This window comes from Neofelis nebulosa, chromosome 5 (assembly GCF_028018385.1).
Source record: "Neofelis nebulosa isolate mNeoNeb1 chromosome 5, mNeoNeb1.pri, whole genome shotgun sequence".
Classification (NCBI taxonomy): domain Eukaryota; kingdom Metazoa; phylum Chordata; class Mammalia; order Carnivora; family Felidae; genus Neofelis; species Neofelis nebulosa.
The window spans coordinates 73,944,018-73,969,332 of NC_080786.1; the positions used below are offsets into that span (position 1 = coordinate 73,944,018).

Sequence of the window (25,315 nt, forward strand, 5' to 3'; positions counted from 1 at the left end):
AGAGAAACCAAGCTGTTCAAGGCAACCTGTGAAGGGCGGGTGACCACACACACATGCACATGTGTTGTTAGAGTTGACACTGTCTTCCAAGGACAGACATGAAAAAAAAAGCAAGATTCCTAATAGGAATTGGCCAATGCACCTTTTCAAGAAAGCTCTCTAGTATTAAACCAACATTTTTACAAGAAGCAAACCTCTTTATTAAAAAAAGTGCTCTGGCGGCTCCTGGGTGGCTCAGTCAGTTAAGCGTGGGACTTTGGATTTTGGCACAGGTCATGATCTCACAGTTCGTGAGTTCGAGCCCTGCCTCTGGCTCTGCACTGACAGCGTGGAACCTGCTTGGGATTCACTGTCTCCCTTTCTCTGCCCCTCCCCTGCTCGTGCTCAGACTTTGTCTCTTTTTCAAAATAAATAAATAAATAAACAAAAAGTGTTCTGCCAAATGCCACTCTGTGTAACATGAGTTTCAGAGTCCTCACTGGAAACCTGCTTGCCCTAATCTCCCTGGAATTTCTCCATTTCCTGGTTGGAAAGTTTGGAATATGTCAGCACCAAGATTCTAACTCATTGGTCTGAGGAGTATGCCCCTCTCCCTCAAGGTTCCTGCCTGTGCTTTATGGGGAAGACCCTCCTAACTGTCAGAGAATGCTTGGGTGACAAAACTGACATCTCACCATCTGATTGGCTTGGTGCCCAGAAGCACTCTGGGAAAGAATTTGAGTGTTCTAGGTGGTTGAGATTCAGACCCTGACAGTTGTAACTGATGGACTAGGCTGGGCACTGCTGATGAACATCACATTCCTGACAGAAAAATCATCCAAAGTAAGGCATTTTGCATGATAGACTAGGCTCGGCATCAGAGCTTGTCACTGGAAAGATGTGGTATTTCCAAGGACTTGACCGCACCTAGACACCATACCTGAGAGGGCTCTGTGCCTTGTGAATGAGAGGATTATGAAATAAAACTGGAAAACAAAACAAAACAAATATCATTTGGGTTTCCAGTCACTTGAGAGAGTTGGGCACTAAAAGGGACAATGTTTCCATGTTGGATGGAGAGAGGTGTTAGGACTGGAGATTAGGTGGTGGGTGATGAAGAAATAAAGGCAGGGGGAGAACAGATAAAGCAAGGTCACTGGAAGTCAGGAGTGGGTCAGTACTCCCTCATGGGGCTTTCAGTTGGTACCAATCTTCACATTACAAGCCACTGCTCTGAGGCTGTGGAAATTTTCTGGAATTAAGAGGACGTTCTTAATTTTAAAGTGAGAATAACCTATGTGACAGGGTGGGACATAATGACCAACATAGGGCATTGACATTTTATATTAGTACCAATAGTAAGAGCACTAAGGATCCAAAGGAAGAAGGGATTTCTGGGAAGTCATTTAGAGGGGGATTAGAGAGGCCTTAATAAAAAACCAGAGACAACATTTAGGTAGTTGGAGGGAGAGACAAGGGGGGCAAGAAACTGTCCTAGGAGCTGAGATGTACCTTGATTCTATGAGTGATTTGGGGCACCTTCAATATCCCACCTATCTTAACCATTGTGCTTACTTTTTTTTTTTTAAGAGTATTCTTCAGCTTTCTAGAAGTCATTATGAGGGGCCCTGACTAACTGAGGAGACTCATACAGAAACCCTTGTCCCCATCACAGATACCTGGTTACCATTTTCCTTCAAGATGGCCATCCTTGGGAGGATTACCCTTGGGCCTCAGAGGAGAAAGAAAACCAAAAGGCATAAACAATAAATTGAAAATTGAAGGTGAAAGTCAAGTCTAAAGATTTAGAGTAAGAGTTGTATGTAGTATGAAGTTATATCCTTAAAGGGAATAAACTCTACCTGAGGTAGTAGGACACTAGTTAGTTAATGAATTTTGTCAGTGTGGTTATTTGTATAATTCATGTGAGTGCACATTTACAACCTGAGATGAGTTCCTTTACCTTGGTCTGCTTTTGGCTCTATCATGGTATACAAGGCTGTTATAAAATGGAAGATGCAAACTAATTACAAGATTAAGAGAATTTTCAGATAGGTGCTTATCCTTGACCTGGCCCTACTAGAAAATGAGGATCACTTCAACATGCATTGGAGAATTAATATTCCTGGAAGGCTAATTCTACTTCTTTGCTCAATCCAGGAGAAAAGAGAATAAAATGAAAATAACAAAAATAATTTTCTCTCAAGGCCATCATTGCACTTTGTCCAAGTCTAGCAAGCACCATGTGACAAGTAAGGGGTCAGGTATATGGCTTGACACCTGTTCCCAGGCAGCCTGCTTAGGTGCCCACACTGTCCTGCACTGGAAGTTTTTCTCCCTGAATGATCCAGGCCGGCTCTCAGTGCAACATGAACTCACTGATTCTCTGCCAACCTCTCAGTTCCCTTGAAGTGGCAGGTGCTTAAAAGCCTGCCTCCTATTGCAAACCTCTGACTTCCAACAGCACCCCCTTCTTGGCTACACTTCTGAATCTGGAGTTTTAGCAACCAAATATCAGAGGCTGGCAGGTGGGTATTTTTGAGTTTTGACTTCATGTTTGGACCAAGATGTCATATTTGAAAGGAAAGGTGTTTCTTTGGTATTATTTTTTAAAAATAAAAATAGCATTACCAGCATCTCAACTCTGCCATTCCTGACTAAAGGTTAGCCCCAAACAGGCTTCTGGGGTTTCCATCAGGTTTATCAAAGATACTGGCAATATTAAGCTGTAATTTATGCTAATTTATTTCATATTCTGCCTTAAGATAGTTTAATCCATCCTTCCTCTCTCCCTCTCCCCTCCCTTCCTTCCTTCCATACTTTCCTTCAATTCTTTCTCCTTCCCTCCCTCCCTTTCTTCACCCTCTCTTTTTCTTTTTTTACAATCCACAGAAATCTCAGATGACGTTCTCCTGGAATCACCTAGCCTGAGGGGTGCGTCCTTATGAGGTCAAGGCTTTCAGAGGTATGTGTGGCCTATGACTTGGACCACCAGGTGAATATTGTTGAATGGGCCCTGACTCACTTCAGGTGGCCACCACATGGACAGTAGGTATTAGGAGGATCTTTTCTGTTCCAGCTGCTCCATGGACATAATTCCCCCCAACCCACTTTATACCCATTCAGCCTTTTATACCCATTGCCTGAAGGTCAGATGTAGAACCCCAGGGGCAGAGGGGAATTTTCCCTTCTGTGCTCCCTTCCCTCCCCCAAGGAGGTCATTAAGAGCTAAAGGAGAACCGTGTCCTGGGAATAACCTTGGACTCTGAAAATCCTGGGTCAAGTAGTTTAAGAACGGCGACGACTGATTTCTCTGGAAATCCTTCACCCTCAAGACTTAGGAGATGGGCTGAGTGAAATGCATGTCTGCTAGTGAATGGAGCCTAGAGCTACAAGCTTCAAGCTTGGCCACTGGCGGGGGGATGGGTTGTTGCTAAAATGTTAAGGGAAACAGTTGAACATCAGTAAGGAGTTCACTTCCACACAGAGGAACATGTATAGACAAAAGATCTAAAGTAAACTGAGGCATTTATAGCTGCATGTGAGATTATAGTTGATAGCTTCCTTCTTTGTGTTTTGTACTTCCCAACCCACAAAGAGCATTGTGTAGGGAAACAATGTAGGGGTAGGAATTGTGCTTTTTCATTTCATTCTTGCGGTTAATGTCTTCTGCAGTGGACACCTGGCCTGGCACGTGGGTTGTAACTTACTATGGAGACAATCTGGGGTCTCCTCTAGTGTTCCTTGGGCAACAGAAACAGTGGTGTGTTGGAGACCTGGAAATGGTCCCAAGATAACTCCCCAAAATGAAGTCCTTAGCTAGGGAGTCCTGTGGACTTGTCATGACAATGAAGTTACGCTGCCAGCTTGCTAATTGCAATGATAGAATCATAAAGTGTTAGACCTAGAAAGATCTTGAAGAATCATCTACTATGTGTTCTCATTTCTGTGGCAAAACCAGGATGAGAGTTTGATAGTAATGTTATCTTTTAGTAAGCATCCACTATGTGCCAGGAATGGTACTGGGGACTTTATGCGGATTAATCTTTAATCATACTACTAAGGTAGGTATGTAATACCCCTATCTTGATTTTTATAGAGGAAGTTGAGGCATAGAGATTTAGAAGCTCTCCATGCCTCAACTTCCTCATCTATGAAGTAGCTTGTTTCAAATTATCCAACCAGAGTCCAAGGCGGGCTACCTGTTTGGCTCCAAAATAGGCTCTTGTACATAGTTCTGCCTTATTTTCAGCATGGGTTACCTGATTCCCAGTCTTAGAACTTTATCTCTCCTAGCCACTTAATTATTTTAAATTATAATTATTTTAAATAATACAAGTCTGTTTTTAACCTGTGTTAGCCGAACAGATCAACCCCCAAATTATAGTCCTCTTGTTGGGGTAGTCTGGTGCCATGAAGAAGCCCGCTTCCAAATTTATAGGCAAATCCAATATGAGAACAGGCCTTCAGCCTGAGCTCAGATACACTTTCACTTGCTCACCCACTGCCTTTCGTTTGTGAGTGTTCCCATGTATGGGCTGTGGGAATGCCCAGCCAGAGTGAGGGTGTGGTGACAGGAGATTTTCACCAGAGCCGGAGCTGTAGGAGGGGAGCTGGGAAGAGAGCCTCAAGGCTGTCGCACCCTAAGGCCTCAGTTGGCGGTAGTTCAGGCTGTCTCCTCCTGACCCTTCTCCTTCCCACTGTTGGAAGGTTGGGCTGACATGGTCTTTGGTGAAGAGAGAACTGAGGGTTTTCTGAGGTAAAGTTGAGGGGAGGTAGGGCAGCGAGGTATTTTCTCTGTCAGAGGAAAGTAAAGACTTAAATCATGAAGTGAATCAATGTGGAGTAAGTCCTCCATGTTTCAGCCATGCCAGAGGCATTCTGGTTAATCACATATTCTGAACTAGGGTGATGGTGTGTGCTATGAGTGGCTGAATACTTTTCCAGGGATTATAACACAATAAAGTATGGGTAAAACCCAAACTACACTAAATATAATTAAATCTTTCTTTGATGATTCATAAGTCCTTTAGGATCCTGTAGTGCCTCAGGGTCACCATTATGTATATATCATCACCCTTGATGAGGCAGGCAGCTGAATAAAAATATAAGATTTTACGTTATAGGCCTCATTCTCACTCTGCCTATCTGGGTGGTCTTGGGCAGTTCTTGACCTCTTGAGCTTCAGAATCCTGTCCAAAATAGGGGTGGTAACATCACATCATAGGGCTGTCGTAGTAGAAAACTATGTGCATGTTGTAATTATTATCATTACTGGTAAGCTACCAGGATATCAAAATGCTGGCTGATAGACAATTCTATTATATGTTTTTGTTTTTGTTTTCCAACACGATTCACAGTAATTTAGTCTCCTTTTAAGGAAAACATGGTTTTCCCAGAAGCAGGTATTTCTGAGAAATGATTATTTAGTCAAGGGCTAGCAGGTGCATTTAAACTGTGTTTTTAGATGGCAAAAGTGTACATGTTTTTGTGAAAAAAATTAGAATATTACAGAAGAACATATTAAAAAATAAAAGTCCACTCTCTCTTCATTGTCTCAATCTTCCCTAGAAGGAAACTTAATGTAGTTTAGTATATATGTACTTGTGTGTGTATATTAGATGTAAATTATACTATTCGTTATTGTCCTTATGTCCCTATGACTATGCTTTTTTTCCCCCCACTTAACAGCATATCTTGGGGATCTTTTCATTGTTTTCATTACAGCTACATCTGCATGATCTTTCATAATCTGGATGCTTCATCTTGTTTAACCATTGCTCTGTTGATAAACGTTAGTTGTTTCTAGTTTCTTTTTCTTAAAAAAATTTTTTTAATGTTTATTCATTTTTGAGAGATGGAGAGAGACAGAACATGAGTGGGGGAGGGGCAGAGAGCTAGAGGGAGACACAGAATCCGAAGCAGGCTCCAGGCTCTGAGCTGTCAGCACAGAAGCTGACGTGGGGCTTGAACTCAGGAGCCGTGAGATCATGACGTGGGCCGAAGTTGGACACTTAACTGACTGAGTCACCCAGGCGCCCCTATAAATATTTTTTTTCTTAATCCATGGCTTATCTTTTCATTTCATTTCTTAAGTGCTGATTTTTGAAGAACACAAGTATTTAATTTTGATGAGTCTAAGTTTTTAAATTTTTTCTATTATGGATGATGCCTTGGGTATCATATCTAAGAAATCTTCGCTCACCTCAAACTCACAAAGATTTTCTCTTACATTTTCTTCTAGAAGTTTTATAAAAACAAGGTGATTTTATAAGTTATTTCAAAGACTAGATGAAGCTAATGTTTTCTATCGGCTCTTTCTTGACTGAAATTAATGGGTCCATGGAGTTTAACCTACAGAGCAGGTCTTTGATACTTTTTCACAGTAGTTTTTACAATTTGGTTGCATTGTGTATCTACAGAATCAACTACTGTGGCCTTTATTACTGACTCCTTAAAATGTTTTCCCAAGAGAAAATGTAAGATCATATTCATTTAGCAGGATCAGGATAGGTTTCCTTTGAGGAAATTGTATTTATTTCCTATACCATGAATAGAATATTCTCTCTGTTACATCATTTAACAAATGTAGGGCAATATCTTTCAGTACCAAAGCAGTAAAGCCATTTCCTATTACTAGCTGTTTTGATATGGCATATTTCCACTTGCTTCTCTTTATTCCTTGGAACTCATTTTATTTCTCTGGGTAATGAAGCTATTATCTGTTAGCTCTTAACAAGGTTCTGTGTGTGTGTGTGTGTGTGTGTGTGTGTGTGTGTGTGCATGTGAGTGTTCAAGCACTATATTGCTCTTGATTATTAGGAAAACTTCAATCTCATTTCTTCCAAAGCTTCATTGATCAGAGCACATATAGTTCTTCATCCCTTATTGGAAACTCTTAGAGCCAGATATATTTAAAAATTTTTTTTAAATTTTTTTTTAACGTTTATTTATTTTTGAGACAGAGAGAGACAGAGCATGAATGGGGGAGGGTCAGAGAGAGAGGGAGACACAGAATCTGAAACAGGCTCCAGGCTCTGAGTGGTCAGCACAGAGCCCGACGCAGGGCTTGAACTCACAGACTGTGAGATCGTGACCTGAGCCGAAGTCGGCTGCTTAACCGACTGAGCCACCCAGGTGCCCCTTAAAAATTTTTTTAATGTTTATTTTTGAGAGACAGAGAGACAGAGCATGAGCGGGGGAGGGACAGAGAGAGAGAGACACACACACAGAATCCAAAGCAGGCTCCAGGCTCTGAGCTGTCAGCACAGAGCCCAACTTGGGGCTCAAACTCCCAAGCCGTGAGATCATGACTTGAGCCCAAGTGGATGCCCAACCGACTGAGCCACCCAGGTGCCCTGAGCCAGATATATTTTTGAGTATATAAAAATTTTTTTTCTTAGAAGATAGTATACTGAATCTCCAGAATGAATATAATTTCTCTCGAGGGTCAAGATAACTACTATTAAATAACATGGATATATTAATATCCATGGATATTACTGGAGCCATGGATATATTAATATATGGATATACTATTAAATAACATGGATATATTAATATCCATGGATATTACTTGGAGCCACGGTAAGTGGGTTCACATTCCAGGACACATGGACAGACTTTGGCAAGCCTTGGTGAGGCTTTCAGCCTGAGTTTTCTGAATGAACATTTTAAGGAGAAAGAATTTCCACTGTGGACCACACTATGGTTGAGATTATTTTCTAGGGGGAGGTATTTTGCCATTCAAAATCAATATGTGCTAGAAAAAAAAAAATACCTTCTCATCTCCCACTAGTTCCAGTGCATTAATTCCATCTGCCTCATGGCACAGCCTCTCAGATCTGTTATCTAGGGGGTCTGGAGTCCTGGCTTGGGGTGAAATTATATCCTATAAAATGGAATTGAGTCAAGCTGTGATATATTTGAATCCTATTGAGAACTAGATTATATGGTCAATGGCAGCTCAGAAGCATGTTTTAATCACCAAGCGCTGTGGTGCTGACCTGACAGCACTTGTGGAAATCTCTGGTCCATGTCCCTGGGGAAAACGAGAGCTTCATTGTGCTCACAATTTCTTTCCTCATGAATAGGACATGTCATAGTGACTCATCAAATGGCACTTTATGAAATAATTGTAGGAGTAGTACCTACCTGTCATGAAATATTTGTACAAGTAAATGATAGAAGCTTCCATAAGTATACGGAGGTAAAAAATAAAGGAAAAGCCCCTTAATGCCACTGTCCCATTCCATCCCTTCTATCCTCCTCAAGGAGGAGGGGTGATACCAATGATAGCAATTTGGTGTGTGTCACGCGAGACCTCTCCTTTGTCACCATGTGTGCGCACACACAAATACACATGGTCGTACCTATAAACAAATGGGTCATACTCTTCAGATTGTTTTTAGCGATTCCTCAGAGACATCTCTTGGACACTACTATCCTTTTGATGTCCGCAGAACATTCAGTCCCCTAGTGAAAAACCTGTAGGCAATTTGGGGGGTGTTATAAACTATGCTTTAATAACCTTCCTTTATTCATTTATTTTTGGGCATATATGTGTATTTTTATGGACTAGATAGAAAAAGGTTCATGGTTTTTGGTTTATCTCTAAGGTCTTACTCTCAACAATTGCTTTTAGTCAGCCTAAATGTCAGCATTGTCCTCTGTCCTACTGTTTATCTAGAAAGCCATCTGGGGCACTGGTCATCTTTGCTGGACACATGGTGTCTCTTGCCGTGAGGATGGGGGGCATACAAAGAGGAGAGTTGTTTATGTTTACAGCCTTTGATACTTTTGATTTTGTCTGCTAGCTACTAACTGAGTGTTGTGTTCTTTTATTCCCATATATAGGACAGGTCAGATAAAGTAAGAACTTGCCTTCAGTTATGTACATTGTTACAAGCTTTTTGGAGAGCTCTTGACAATATCTACTGAAATTTAAAATGTTCATGCCTTTTGATCCTGCAATTCTGCTGCTACACGGTACTATAGAAATAACCTTATTTTGAGACCTGAAAGATTTTGTTCAGATATGAATCTCAGAAACTTACAGGAAACTTATTATTTAAATAGTTCCTTCAATGGAGTGAATGTTTGTGTCCCCCCCCCCCAAATTTGTATGTTGAAATGCTACCCCCTAATGTGATGGTATTAGAAGCTTTAAATATCCTGTGATCTGACCTTATTTTCATAATTTTTACTAATACAAGTCAGTTGGTAGATATGCAGCCAAACTAAGAAACAGGTTGTCCTTCTGAACAGGAAAAAAATGGCTATTAACTTTTAAATGTAAATATGCAGCATTTTCCCATAGAATTGATGCTACTAAATATTATTTAAGACAGTGTAGTACTTGTCGAACACAGGCGTTATAGTGGAAATTACGGGTCCGGAGAGAAATGAGATAGAGCGCTTGTCCTCAAGGAAATTACCAGTGAGTAGATCATATTTTGGCTATTTTTTAAAAACCCAGTAATGCTGGGACAGAAACAGGGTCAAAGGATGAAATTCCATGGAGAAAGCTTTGGACACAATTTATTATATTATATTATATTATATTATATTATATTATATTTTATTATTATTACTTTTTAAATATAACTTATTGTCAAGTTGGCTAACATACAGTATGTACAGTGTGCTCTTGGTTTTGGGGGTAGATTCCCGTGATTCATATGCTTACCTACAACACCCAGGGCTCATCCCAACAAGTGGGCACAATTTATATATCACCCAAATGGATCCAAACCTCTGTCCACCTTTGAGTATAAATGAGGCCTTACTAAGATTATGGACCAAATTGTGATGACCCTTGATGCCCCCTTCGATGACTGTAGAACCATACCTCCTCTTAATGTCTCTTCCAGTTTCCAGAGTAGGAACAAGTTCATGCATGTTTTCCTCGTCTGGTAACCTGTCATGTCACTTGTCTCTGGTCCAGCTGCAGGTACCTGTGATAACATGCTTCATTGGGAAAGGGTTCTTCTGCTGAGATTCTAGGGTTCCACAGAGGCACAGAGTCTGTGGCAGTGTCTGGGGAGGAACTGTGTTCTCCCAAGCCCTCTAAGCACTTTGTTCCCTTGACCCCACAGGTGCTCTGCTTGTGCCTCGAGTGTTCCAATGAGTGACTTTCATGAGAAATGTTCTTCAAATTCCCACTCTAAAATCTCCCTCATCATGTGGATCTAAACCAGTGCCTGTGTGTGTGTGTGTGGGGGGGGGTGGGGTGGTGGGGGGGTTGGGAGGGAGGTGGGATGGGGTAATGGACTGAAATTGAACTGACTTTTCATGTCCCTGCCAGTATTTCCCCATTTTTCCTCTCCAGTCCCTGGTAGTTACTACTACTCTCTCCTTTAGAGAAACACACATTGTCCACACACATTCCTTAGGCAAACATGCACCCAAGGATGTAACAAGCCCACCAGCTCCCCCAAACTACCTGACCCTGACACGGACCATGTCTTGTTTGACTTTGTATCCCTAGTGTCAGCCTAGTGCTTGCCACAAAAGTGGACCTTTAATCCTTGTGGAATTAATGAATCCATGTTGTTAAAGGGGGTAGATTTAAGTATAATCTATGGATATCGAGCAGAGATTTCCCCAACTTCATGGTCACGCCCAGGGGAGATGCTAGCATATGTTTGTTAACTTAATGAACAAATTGGTATCTTTCATGTTCCAGATTTAATGATCTCATGATTTGTGCTGCCCTGTTTTCTATATTCTTACCCTGTCACCTTTGTGACCAAAGAGATATATTTGTAAACCGTTTGGCCAGGATTAAAGGTATATATTTTCTGTATCTGTAAAATGATTTAAAAGGATTAATAGTAAGCATTTATTAAGAAACACATGTGCAATTCAAATGCAGAACAACTGTTCTAGGCACTGGGGACTTACCCATATTATGGAAAGCAGCAGACACAAAGGAATGAAAGGAAACAGGGAACCTGGGTTGGGGGTGGGGGAGGAAAGGAGGGAAGAAATAGAGAGAGGGTGGGAGGCAAGGCAAATGATGACCACAGATTCATATCAGAACTCCTGGTTATCTAGATTCCAAGTTCTAATACTGGCACCGAGGTGAGCATGTTCACTTTTATTTTTAAAATGGAGTTTTTGAGGAATAAGTAATAGATTCACATGGTTTGACAATTAGGTCTCAAAGTAAGAAAAAAAATCCACTCATTTTTTTTCTAGTCACTTGGCTCTTGGATAGACATCTTATCTCTCCCAATGCAAATGTACCTCAGATTGAAGTCAAAGAGGAGATATAGAGAAACTTACAAAATTTTTTAGTCCCTTAGGCAACGTCAGAGCTGACAGACTTGTTTAGGAAGAATTTGTGATCTTGGTCTCATTAGTTTTATGTTCTAACATACGGAGCTTATTAGCCTGGACAGGAGCCCCTGATTGTTCACAAACCAGCAAAACCTCAGAAGTCTTGCCCTTTGTTTTAAAATATTTCAGGGGTGTCTGAGTGGCTCAGTCAGTTGAGTGTATGACTTTGGCTCAGGTCATGATCTCGCTGTTTGTGAGTTTGAGCCCTGCATCTGACTCTGCTGTCAGCTTCAGATCATCTGTCTCCCTCTCTCTCTGCCCCTCCCCATCTCGCTCTCTCTGTCTCCCTCTCTCTCTCTCTCAAAAAAAATTATATATATATAAAATATATATTTATATAAAATAAATATTTGTATAAAATAAATATCATTTATATAAAATAAAAAATACATATACATCTATATAAACATTTAAAAAAACCCAAAATATTTCAGCAACATTTGAATCTGGTGTTGGGTTGGGAGGAGGCTGTGACCATGCTAGGGACTTCCCCATGATAGTCCAGAAGCAGAGCAGAGCCAAAGGCTAAGAGGGAGAGGGGAGGCTCAAATGCCAGAAGACCAAACATAAGCAGTCTGTGCACAGGGCCCCAGGCAGGTAAGTGGACAAGTGTGCAGGGCCAGAATTAGCATAAAGGGTCAGAGGTCAGTGAGGAAAATACACCTCCAACATTTAACTTAACCAGTGAAAGAGCTAAGAGAGCTTAAGTCACTGCTAACCCAGCAGCAGAGCTGGGTGTTTTGGTGTGACCAAAAAAATCTTTCAAGCTTCAATAAACATTTTAGCGAACTTTATGTAGTAATGCAGAAAAATGATCAGTTTAAAGGATTGCCACTAATTAGAAGGATTGACAGAAAAGTGACAGTCATGATTTTCTTCTAGTGAATACTTTGTTTTTCTCTTTCTGTGTGACATAGTTTATTTTATTACTTAAGAAACAATTTTTTTAAGTTTATTTCTTTTGACGGAGAGAGCAAGCAGGGAAGGGGCAGAGAGAGAAGGAGACAGAGACTTCCAAGGAGGCTCCACACTGTCAGTGCAGAGCCAGACGTGGGGCCCAATCTTTTGAACGGGTGAGATCGTGACCTGAGCTGAAATCGAGTCGGATGCTCAACCGACTTGCCACCCAGGCACCCCCATGTGACATAATTTAGTAACTGTTGTTTGCCCTGCCTTATTTTCCGAAATACAAATTTATTCAGATATATAGCAATAGCCTGATTACATTTTAACTTTTCAGTTAAATGTTTAAAATTTTACAGTGCAATTCAATTTTAAAAATCCCTGTTTTTGCCGTCACGCAGCTTACAGGATGATCCTGTACCTTCTCTTCCTGGCATTTACTGCATCTGTGAGTAGCTAATGTTTGGTTTCATTTGTGCTTCCCTCACTTATCTTGTAAGCATCCTCAGGACAGAGCCATATCGGTGTTGCTCATTCAAAAAAAATTTCTAGCACCTTGCACGATGTCTGGCACACAATATGCATGTAGCATTTGCCAAATGATGAAGAGAAAGAGATCAGCTGCGGTGAAGTGGTTAAACCAATGAGGAACCCCTCATTAGAGGAGGTCCTGGTGTTACTGGCATACAGAACAGAGGCTGTTGACCCTGGCGGGAAGGCGGTCAGGGGAAACTTCTGAGAGGGCTGATGTCTGACTGAACCTTCGCCAGGTGGGGAAAAGCATGCCAGCGTGCAAAGGGAAGAATGGGAATATTGGGAATGCCACTCCTTTGACACTGCTACAAGAGTGAGGCTCTGTGGTGAGAGGGGAGAGACAGTGGATGCAGTGAGCCACACTGTGGTGTAAAGGGACCCGTGTGTCAAGGAACGTGGCATTTGCTGAGAGATGGTGGGGAGCCTGGAGGGCGCAGTGGCCACAGGAATGTCAGACTGAGGAGAGGGAGAGACTTTAGGGAGGCTGCTTAGAAGACCAGAGCCATACCAGACACACTTTTTAACTTCTTCTAAGTCTCTTCCTGTCACCTCCTCACCTGTCACCAACGCTTCTCAGAGGAGCGGTCTGTCCGCACAATCTCTTTCCTCCGTCCATTCCCTCCTTCACCTGCTGCAAGGGGCTTCCCCTCCTCCGATTCCAGACCTGTAGCCCCTCTCTCCCCATGCCCCCTCCCCTTACACTGCTGTCACCACGCTCACCAGTGACCTCCTTATCCAGCTGTAGTCTCAATCTTTGTTTTGTGGGACTTCTTGACCACCATATTCCCCTTAAAGTATCTTTTCTTTTTTAAAGCTTATTTATTTATTTTGAAAGAGAGAGAGAGACAGAGAGACAGAGAGAGACAGAGACAGAGAGGACCAGCGGGAGGAGCAGAGAGAGGGAGAGAGAGAGAGAATCCCAGGCAGGCTCCACACTGCGAACACAGAGCTCGATGTGGGGCTTGATCTCGCAAACCGTGAGATCATGACCTGGGCCGACATCAAGAGTTACATGCTTAACCGACTGAGCCCCCAGGTGCCCCCAAGTATCTCTTGAACCGTACTTCATTTATGATCCAAACCCAGAAAGCGTAAAAAGGAATGAGTAGGGTCTTTCCCATCCTTGTCTCTCATTTCTCCACCGGCAGCCACTGCTCTTAGTTTCTTATGTATCTTTCCAGACATTCTTTATGCATATTTCAGCAATTCCAAATTTATTTGTATTTAGTGACAAATAGGAATGTGGGTTCTTATTTTTTCCCCTTCCTTACACAAAGAGTAGAATATTACATATCCTCTTCATCTCTGTGCTTTTTTTCATTTAACAAACGAAAACAATACACGTGCATGGATGCTGGGCATCTGATGCTTATCTTGTTCCAACTACTCATTACTTCCCAAACTTGCTTCTCCTACAGTCTTTCACACACTTGGTGTTGGTGGCAGTAGGGAGGGGTTAGGGCCATTTGCCGAGTCACTGAAGCCAGAAACCTGAGAGTCCTCTCTGACCACTCCTTCAGTGTCATCCAGAATATCCACAGGCCCATCATTTCCTTTTCTTCATTCCTACCACCACTGCCTGGATTGAAGAACTTTGTCCTTCAGGAACCCTTTGCCAAGATACTCGTTATGATTCACCCAGTTGTTCATTCCCATAGCATTCTGTATATACCCACAACACTGAACATGTCATGATGACTGATTTGTCTGTTCTCTCACTAGACTGTGGGCCCTTGAGGGCAGAGATGTATTTATCTCACGTTTTACCCATAGAGACATAACGGATGCTAAATGAAAATATGGAAGAATAGATGTCCAGAAAAAAGTTCACTTGGTAAACTGTTTAGTGACTTGTTGTATGTTTTGGAGCAGTGAGGGAGACGGATGTATCTCAGAGGATCCCCGGTTTTGGGGCTGGATGCAGTGAACAGAGATCCAGGTTCCAGGCAGAAGAACAGGTTTTCATTCTTCAGACCTGGTAATTTGTGGGTTATACATTCTGTAGTTACATATATGATTTGGTGGGTCATATACTTGTGTATGTATCAGTCACAGCTTAGAATAGTCTAGAGAAGTAAGTTCAGAGACTTATAAACACAGAGTGGCTGAAGTCAGGGTGTGATGAGATCACCTAAAGGTAATCTATAGTAAGAAGATGGATAAAGAGAGAATCCCGGATGACACGATCATTACTTGGTGAGTGAGAAAGGGGAAAAGAACAAGCGGTAAGTGAAAGATAAAAGGTAGGAGTGTTGTTGTGGAATCCCAAGGAGGAAAGGGTTTCAAGCAGATGGCATAGGGGCTGACAGTGTCACTTGCCGCCAAAATGTTTGGCCAGATGAGGACAGAGAAGTAACCATTGAATGTGACAACTCTGAGCTCTTTGGTGATGATAGCAAGGCCAATTTTAGTGCAGTGGGGTGACTCTTCAGGGTGAGAAAAGGAAGGCCAGGGATTGGGAGGACGCTTCCTTGTAGGGAGAAGAGGTGCATGTATGTAGAGTAAATGTAGGGTTTTATTTTTAAGCTTTTTTTTTTTTTTTAAATTATAGGCAGAATATATATTCATTACTGAATATTGGAGCAGTATGGGAGGGTAATAAAAAGCCAAAAAGATCTATAATCCTACCACTCTAAACACTGCTGCTCTTTAAAACAATTTTTTGGGAGGGCATGTGGGTGGCTCAGTAGGTGAAGCGTCCGACTTTGGCTCAGGTCATGATCTCACAGCTTGTGAGTTCCAGCCTTGTGTCGGGCTCTGTGCTGACAGCTCAGAGCCTGGAGCCTGCTTCGGATTCTGTGCCCCCCTGTCTCTCTGCCCTTCCCCTGCTCACACTCTGTCTCTCTCTTTTTCTCTGTCTCAAAAATAAATAAACATTAAAAAATTTTTTAGAAATATTTTTTAAGTTTACTTATCCATTTTGAGAGAGAGACAGAGGGTGGGGCAGAGAGAGAGAGGGGGAGAGAGAGAATCCCAAGCGGCTGTGCACTATCAGTGTGGACCCCGATGTGGGACTCCTTGGGGGGGCTCCGTGTGGGGTTCGAACCCACCCATGAACCATGGGCTCATGACGTGAGTCAAAATCAAGAGTTGGAGACTCAGCTGAGTGGGCCACCCAGGCACCCCAACACTGATGCTTTTTTTTAACCATTTCCTTCCAGTCTTTTCCATGCATTTTAACCAAGCTGGGAAGAGGCCAAATTAGTGATTACAGGTTCTGTTTTGCACATACAGAGGACTGGCTTTAGCATCTGTCCTTGCATTAATTACCAGGGTGGATTTGGCAAGTCTAATTGGCTAGACCGTTTTCCTCCCTCACTGCACCCTGGGTATTTCTCCATATGGAGTTATTTAATTAGACAGAGATAAAACTTCTCATTCATTCATTCAACAAATATTTGTTAGCTGTCTACCATGTGCACTGCGTTAGTTGCTGAGGGATGGAGCAGTGAAGCAGACAGACATTTATCTCATGATGCTTGAATAGTGTCACTTGCAGAGGACCTCTACTTCACCCTGTGGCATACCCCTATTGCACTCACCTGCTAGATCTTACAGACGGGCTTTCGATTTCTTTTGTATAACTTTTCCACTTGGTATTTCCTCTAACATTAAAAAGTCTTTAGAAAGCTTCCTCTTAATGTTAAATATTTAGCTTTTCTTTTCATATTTCTCCTTATAATGACACCTCCAGAAGTGTATTTGAAGTTAAGCTTGGTCCATATTTTGTACTATTTTTCAAGAATTAATTTTTGGAAGAGGAATTTGTCGAGTCAGAAGACCTGAACTTTTTATGGTATTTAGATACTTATTGTGAGATTGCTTTCCAGAGAGGTTTCCACTAATTTAAACTTTTTTTTAAATTATTTTTTTTAATGTTTATTCATTTTTCAGAGACAGAGAGAGACAGAGTGTGAGTGGGGGAGGCACAGAGAGAGGAGGAGACACAGAATCTGAAGCAGGCTCTAGGCTCTGAGCTCCCAGCACAGATCCTGTCTCCAGGCTCCAACTCATGAACCGCAAGAATCATGACCTGATTTGGGTGGGACGCTCAACCGACTGAATCACCCAGGCGCCCCTCCACTAATTTAAACTCTTAACAGTGGAAGACAAAGTTACCTTTTTCACCTGAGAGAGGGGTCATTTGTTTATATGCTAAGTTGACTCAGCCAGTATAAAGGGAAAGGTTGAAGATAAAGAAGATGGAACAAGTTTCCTGAGAAGTAGTGTTGATGAGATCTGGAGAAGGTGCTAGAAGGTACTCTTGAAGAAGAAAGCTCTCCTGTTGAGACAGGAGTTAAGAAGGGTGTTTGTATATGTGTTGTACAAAGAGTGCTACAAAGACTGTTTGTATATGTGTTGAGAAATGGGGAGCTGAGGGAGTTTCTATTTGATGGACTCCGTTTTCTTTGTACGCTAGGAGGCAAGTGCATCTGTACAGAAAGGAGTAGGGATAAGAAGAATTAGGCTGATAGCTGTGGAGAACGAAGATGGCTTGGAAGGGCTATGTAGAAAATGGGACACCCCTAAAAGGTGCAGTTGCCCAGATTATGTTGCATTTTGTTTATAATTGTAAGTGAAGGCTTGATGCTAGGACTCTGTTTACAGGGTATAGTGAAATTGAGAATTGGTGATTATTTGATTAATTTGATGAATGTTCCAAATTAGGAATACCAGGTCAGGGTATGTTTCCGACCTAAATTATACAACGCAGTTGTCTGCGATGATCAAATTAACCAGCTGATTGCCAAATCTCTATTTCTCTCTGTCCCCTGTGGACATAGCCTAAAGGACTAATAAGTGAACTGGACTCTGCCCCGATCTATTTTGGGATAATTGATGTCTTTGTACTTGCATCCCAGCAGCTTGGTATTAAACACTGAAGCTTTGTGGAGAATGTCAGTAGGCGATTTACTACCTCAAAAAGCAGCCTTTCTCTTAAAAAGCTTATCAATCAGAACTTTGGAGGGAATTTTCCAAGCTCCCTACGGAAAATCATATTTTACTGCTATGGAAAAATATTTGATTCCATGTGTTTGCTTCATAAAATGAATTTGTTTCAGATTCTGAATGCTTATTTGTGATTTTTATTTCTGCCTTCGTGAATCACTTCAAGCCAATTTCAGTTTTACATTTAAGTGGTTTTTGTTCTTAAAAATATTTATATTCACCGAAAGTTGCATTTGTTTTTTTTCACTCACTGAAAAGTATCAGTGATTTTAACCTCTTGATAAGGAAAATCAATTGCGGTGAAGAAACATTTCATTTCTTACTGTTTAAATATTTCTTTCCTAAATTGGTGGTTGATGTAATGCAGGTTATGAAATGCATGGAGCCGGTTACTAAGGTAATTTAGGCTCTGAAATCCATTTTGTGAAATAGCAATGTAATCTGAATATTTTAGGGATTGACCTCAGTGTTCAAATTTCCTTTGTATGTCCTTAAACGATGCTGCGAGGAGTCATTCACTTATGCATGAAAACAAAAGTAACTGTAGTTGCTCCAACTTGGACTCTTCCCTCAGAGGCTCAGCCCACCTCCCCTTCTCCCGTGTATTCATCACCCCACAGGGCTGTTGTGGTGCGAGGTGCTGGACGAATAGGCCTGGTGTAATGTTTCCCTCCTCTCAAAGATCTCCCAACCTGTTGAGGTTTGCTAGCAGACCAAACTTGAACAAAGAATAATTCTGTTTCAGTGTGAATATTGGGCTGATTAAAATGTGGCCATTTATGCTGAGAACAGCTTTGGGCATTAGAGATTTGTCATGTGCTCTTACCAATTGTAAAATGGATAAGTAAGCAAAAGTTCAAGATGGTAGAATTGTATCCTTTTGTGTCTGGATTTTTCTCTGTTCCTGGTCTAGGTCTCAGGATTGACAAGAATGACAAGTTGGGCTTGGCCTACTTATTTGTACAGTAGCTTGAAGGAAATGTGTGTAACTGAAGATATGTGGGAACACCTAGGCTTCCTCAGTTTTGACCTCCCACCTAGAGGGGGGAAGCCTCCAGGTCTGAGGAGCCCAGAACCCATTTTTTCATTTGTTTTGTTTTTTGAGAAACTAGTAGAAGTGTATAGTTTTTATAGAAAATCCATGATTTCCTTTTTTTTTTTTTTAAGTTTATTTATTTATTTTGAGAGAAAGAGAGCATGCAGGGGAGGGGCAGAGAGAGACAGAGAGAGAATTCCAAGCAAGTTCTGCACTGTCAGCACAGAGCCTGATGTGGGGCTCGAACTCATGAGTTGAGAGATCATGACCTGAGCCGAAACCAAGAGCTGGACGCTTAACCGACTGAGCCACCCAGGCTCTCTGGAAATCTATGATTTCTAAATATTGGTATCTCATATATACATGTTGGCCTGTTGTACCTGGGCCAGTTCAGCCTCAGGGTGTTGGTCTGTGACCTCTGAGTAAGTGGTTTCCAAGCTCTCATTTTCTAGGTAATAAAGCCAGACTTCACTAGTCTCCTTAGAGGTCAGTGCTTATGAAACACAAGGTGGAACATGCTCCTTTTCATTACTTAATCTGCTCAGCCTTTTTATGTTTTGAAGAATAAGAAGGCACCCGTACTTAAATAAAAAGGAAGGCATGACTAAAATGCATTACACTGTTTTTTTTCAATTTTTTGGTTAAATTAAACTGAAAGAAAGCGTTTACTACATAGTCCATGGCATTATTTTTCAATGAACATATATTGTGATTTTTTTAATTTATTTTTTATTTTTTTAATATAATTTATTGTCAAGTTAGCTAATATACAGTGTATACCGTGTGCTCTTGGTTTTGGGAATAGATTCTTATGATTCATTGCTTAACTACAACACCCAGTGCTTACCCCAACAAGTGCCCTCCTCAATGTCCATCACCCATTTTCCCCTGCCCCCCATAAACCCTCAGTTTGTTCTCTGTATTTAAGAGTCTCTGATGGGTTTGCCTCCTTCTCTGTTTGAAACTATTTTTTTTTCCCTTCTCTTGCCCCATGGTCTCCTGTTTCTCAAGTTTCTCAAGTTCCACATATGAGTAAAAACATATGATATCTGTCTTTCCCTGACTGACTAATTTCACTTAACATAATACCCTTCAGTTCCATCCACATTGTTGCAAATGGCAGGATTTCATTCTTTCTTACTGCCAAGTAGTATTCCATTGCATATTTAAACCACATCTTCTTTATCCATTCATCAGTTGATGGACATTTGGGCTCTTTCCATGATTTGGCTATTGTTGAAAGCACTGCTATAAACATTGGGGTACAAGTGCCCCTATGAGTCAGCATTCCTGTGTCCTTTGGATAAATTCCTAGTAGTGCTATTGCTGGGTTGTAAGGTAGTTCTATTTTTAATTTTTTGAGGAACTTCCACACTGTTTTCCAGAGCAGCTGCACCAGTTTGCATTCTCACCAACAGTGAAAAAGGGTTCCCATTTCTCCACATCCTCACCAACATCTGTTGTTTCTTAAGTTGTTAATTTTAGCCACTCTGATTGGTGTGAGGTGATATCTCATTGTGGTTTTGATTTGTATTTCCCTGATGATGAGTGATGTGGAGCATCTTTTCATGTGTCTGTTGGCCATCTGGATGTCTTCTTTGGAAAAGTGCCCATTCATGTCTTCTGCCCATTTCTTCACTGGATTATTTGTTTTTTGGGTGTTGAGTTTGGTAAGTTCTTTATAGATTTTGGATTCTAACCCTTTATCTGATATGTCACTTGCAAATATCTTTTCCCATTCTGTTGGTTGCCTTTTAGTTTTGTTGATTATTTCCTTTGCAGTGCAGAAGATTTTTATCTTAATGAGGTCCCAATGGTTCATTTTTGCTTTTATTCCCTTGCCTTCAGAGATATGCCGAGTAAGAAGTTGCTGCAGCTGAGGCCAAAGAGGTTGTTGCCTGTTTTCTCCTCTAGGGTTTTGATGGTTTCCTGTATCACATTTAGGTTTTTCATTCATTTTGAGTTTATTTTTGTGTATGGTGTAAGAAAGTGGTCTAGTTTCATTCTTCTGTATGTTGCTGTCCAGTTTTCCTAGTACCATTGGCTAAAGAGACTGTCTTTTTTTCCACTGGATACTCTTTCCTGCTTGGTCAAACATTAGTTGGCCATACATTTGTGGGTCCAATTCTGGGTTCCCTGTTCTATTCCATTGGTCTATGTGTCTAATTTTGTGCCAATACTGTCTTGATGAGTATAGCTTTGTAGTAGAGGCTAACCTCCAAGATTGTGATGCTTCCCACTTTGGTTTTCTTTTTCAACATTACCTTGGTTATTTGGGGTCTTTTGTGGTTCCATACAAATTTTAAGATTGTTTGTTCTGGCTTTGAGAATAATGCCAGTGCAATTTTGATTGGGATTGCATTGACTGTGTAGATTGCTTTGGGTAGTATTGAAATTTTAACAATATTTTTTCTTCCAATCCATGAGCATGGAATATTTTTCCATTTCTTTGTACCTTCTTCAATTTCTTTCGTAAGTTTTCTTTAGTTCTCAGCATACAGATCTTTTACATCTTTGCTTAGGTTTATTCCTAGGTGTTTTATGGATCTTGGTGCAATTGTAAATGGGATCGATTTCTTGATTTCTCTCTCTTTTTTTTTTTTTTTTTTTGCTTCATTATTGGTGTATAGAAATGCAACTGATTTCTGTACATTGATTTTGTATCCTGCGACTTTGCTGAATATCTGTATCAGTTCTAGCAGCTTTTTGGTGGAATCTTTTGGGTTTCCTATGTGGAGTATCATGTCATCTGAAAAAACTGAAAGTTTGACTTCTTCTTTGCCAATTTGGATGCCTTTGATTTCAATATATTGTGATTTTTATTTGCTACTTTGCCTATTGTTTTAGTTAAAAAGAAAGGAAATAACTTATTTTGGGTAGTATCTATTTAAGGAATAGTTAACTAAGTAATGGTGAAACTTACAAAGTGGGGCCTTCATTTATCCTAGGAGGTATAACACTTGCCATAGGAGGGAACGGCTCTTTGATTTAGGTGTTGAGTAAAACGACCCTAACAGTAGAATCAAATCATGCTGGAATAGACTTTAATATCACTGTCCTCTCTGAACCATTCAGTTCCATAACTGATCCTGTTAAGATCATAGCCTGTATTTGCTTCAGGTGGTGAATACCTTAGAATGCTTGTTTCTCTCTTTATGTTTGTGAAGTCGTATAAAGCAGTTGAAGTTCATGCAACAAACTTCCACTTATATTAGAATGATGCAAGATTAGATGTGCTGGTGAATGAAATCTGCTTTACTGACTTTGATTTATTTATGAAATAAACATTTATTGAGAACCTACTATTGTATTGAGATTCAAGATCACCAAAATAACTGACAGTTGTGCAATTTATAGCACATATATGATAATTAAAATTATATTTTCTCTCCTCTGCCCTCTTGCTGATAGCAAACTATGTGTCTCAGGTGCATGATTTGGGAATAAGAGAGATAGGAAAAGTGCTTTGTGGGAAGCTCTTCTTTCCTTGTCTAAGCCTGCTGAAGTCTCTTAAATAGTCTTCCACTGCCAGTTGGAGACTCGTTTATAGGCTTGCAAGGGTGTCCTGAGAAACTCTTCATGACAAGTTTCAGGAGCATCACTGCAAGGTGTCAGATGAGCTCATTCTGGGTGCAGAAATTTATATAACATTAATATCAGTGAAAAGAAAACCAGTGAATACATTCTTATCATTAAGGTTAAAAAATCTAAATGTTTTGTTAATTGAATTCAGAGTTTTGGCTAGAGTGCTATGTGCTTTTTGATTTTCCAGTTAGCACTTCAGTGGTGAATACAGAAGACAAAATTAGTACAGATCAAGTAACCTGGAAAAGAAAAAAGAGACAGCACTAGATACAGAAGTAGACAAGAGGAGGAGAAAACTCAGGCCTTGGCAAAAGCCACATTACCGAACGGTAAGTCTTGCCCATGACACTCTGTGTTACAATAGTGAACTCTTACATGGCACGTAGTAGATTCCAGGAAGTTATACAACTTTATATATGTTATGGGTGGATGCATAAAGAAAGGTACACAGGTAGATAGATAGATGAGAATTTAAGTTAATTTTACAAGGGTTTTTTTTCATTTTTTTCCCAATAAAGTCCATTTAGAGATGAGTTAAAGACCTCACTCAGGTGTCATTGAGAAGAGAAATCTCAGTTCTCAAGCATCTGTGGACATTCAGTCACTAAGCATGTGCCTAGAAGGAGTTAACCAGTTAACCATCTTTCAGGATTGAACTGCCAAATTTCACCTGATTCAAAACCATTGGCCATTAAAACTGTTCAGAAATGATTAATCTTTTCTCTACCGTAAAACACATGAATGTCTTGCATTGTCAAGGGCTGTCAATATGAATGGAAATCATCATAGTGCTGTACTATAACAAATAGTCATTTGAGTTTTTAGACATTTGATATCAAGGAAACGGTTTTTCAGCGTCCATTATTGGTTATGCAAGATGTGTGTGTATGCGTATGTGTGTCTCTGTATATGTACGTGTATACATTAACATGTATACTCATGCATATGCCCATGTGTGCATGTTTACATGTAGCTGATGACTTGACCAAAGAGATAAAGATGAGAAAACTGTTGTAGGGTCTTAAAATCAATCAAAACTTACTGTTGCCTTGTAGATAGAGCACTGACAAGAAAGCTGGAATTTCTTTTTTTTTTTTTTTTAAATTTTTTTTTTTCAACGTTTTTTATTTATTTTTGGGACAGAGAGAGACAGAGCATGAACGGGGGAGGGGCAGAGAGAGAGGGAGACACAGAATCGGAAACAGGTTCCAGGCTCCGAGCCATCAGCCCAGAGCCTGACGCGGGGCTCGAACTCACGGACCGCGAGATCGTGACCTGGCTGAAGTCGGACGCTTAACCGACTGCGCCACCCAGGCGCCCCGAGAAAGCTGGAATTTCTTATGCCTAAGGTACCTAAAACAGGAAGAGGGAGGCAGCCTACATGTGGGGATCAAAAGGTTCTAGGTGGGGTGGAAGGAGAATGCAGAGACCCAAAGCTAAGCAAGGTGTGACACATTAGGTATAACAGTGAATGACGAGGGGAGAGTAGCAGGGCTTGCCAAAGGCTGTGAAAGGTGGGAGAATGACATTGGGCAAAGAGGGAAATAGAGGCGATTGACCAGCATGACCTCGTACATGAGATTTGTTTTGTGTTCCTGGCTCTTTTCTCATTCTTTTCTTGGTCCTGTTAGGGCTTGACTTGGTAGATACTGGCCCAGGTGATTCTGAGAACTCTGATGTACATATTTTAAAACCAAACATTATGAGGGAGATAACTTTATTAAGTAGACATTAACTACACATTGAATTGGGTTTTTGGACCATATTTTGATGTGTAGTCCCCTTTTCCCTCTTTTCCTCTTTGTGCTCACACGAGATTACACAGTTACAGACTGTATTTTTTTAAAAAAAGAGCTTTAAATAAATTCTTCCAGATGCTAAAGCCTCGATGCTTCAAACAAAAAATACAAGTATACCAGGAAAATTCATACATTAATTCATTGGTTCAATAAATATTTTCTTAGACTTTGCGCTAAGCCCAAGGGACATGGCTGTGAAGAAGTCAAGGGGCCTGTCCTCCTAGGGTTTACAATCCGGTGGGGGAGGGTGAACTTTCTATTTCTATTCTTTCCCAGGTCCTATCACACACATTATTTGAATCAGTCTTGCCTGTTTCAGAATCACGCATCCAGTATGGGAAATTCAGAAATTCATTTGGGAGTAGCAGTATTAGAATTTGAATTTGTCTCTGCATCCAGTCAATCATAGAATTCCCAAATGTAGTGTCTCTTTTTGACAATGGGATAGGCTTTCAGGACCAGATGTCAGTGTTGATAAGCCTATAGGCAGTGACTCAAGACAGTGTCCTTCATATTTATGGGGGAACATAAATGTTACTTTATTCCCCCTTCTTTAGCGCACTCGACTGAATGAGGGGATACTTTAACAGCTAAAACAAAATTGTTTCCATACTTACCTCAGCTCTCATAAAAAGTTTGGGTCATTTTTATCAAACAACTATATTTCTTAATAATGTAAGTGAAGTATAGAAAATTTAGTTTTGAAGCAGGATAAGAAAGAAGTATAATGCAGTTTTTGAAATCAAAGGAGATTTTCTTGTTTCTGTCTCTCGACCACGGCTCTCAACCCAAGTGTCTTGAAGGAACACATGATCAGCTTTGTATGAATTAGTGAAGGAACATTTCCATCTCCACTTAGTTCAAAATCTACGTGTAATTATTAATAATGATTTATAATTCTAAAGAAAATTTTTCTAATAGTTCAAGGTACTTTTAAAAGACAGGAAACTTTCCAAAACCTGGGGAACCCCGGAACCCCTTACTAGAAAGGATTATAGTTTAAGAGACCAACCTGCCTTACCCTAGTTGATCCATGTTTTCTCTTTATGTCCATGCCTGATTTTTAAGGCACAATAGATCTTCAAGGTCTCTAAACACAGCATACATTTATGATGATTCCTTCATCATAATTTGGGCCATATGACCCTTTTGCACCCATTGAGCTAATAGTTAACTGATCATTTGG

The 25,315-nt window shown here is 40.6% G+C and overlaps 1 long non-coding RNA gene across 2 annotated transcripts in view; it reads left to right on the top strand.

Annotated features, from left to right (window-relative positions):
• Positions 1–722: 722 nt before the first annotated feature.
• Positions 723–25,315, top strand: part of LOC131512221 (uncharacterized) — a 63,944-nt gene continuing 39,351 nt past the window's right edge. The window contains exons 1-4 of one of the 2 annotated variants that reach the window (XR_009262034.1): positions 723–822; positions 1,570–1,789; positions 2,872–2,944; positions 22,518–22,659. This is a non-coding gene — a long non-coding RNA (uncharacterized LOC131512221). The remainder of the gene's footprint in view (positions 823–1,569; positions 1,790–2,871; positions 2,945–22,517; positions 22,660–25,315) is intronic. The other variant, XR_009262033.1, reaches the window with a different exon arrangement.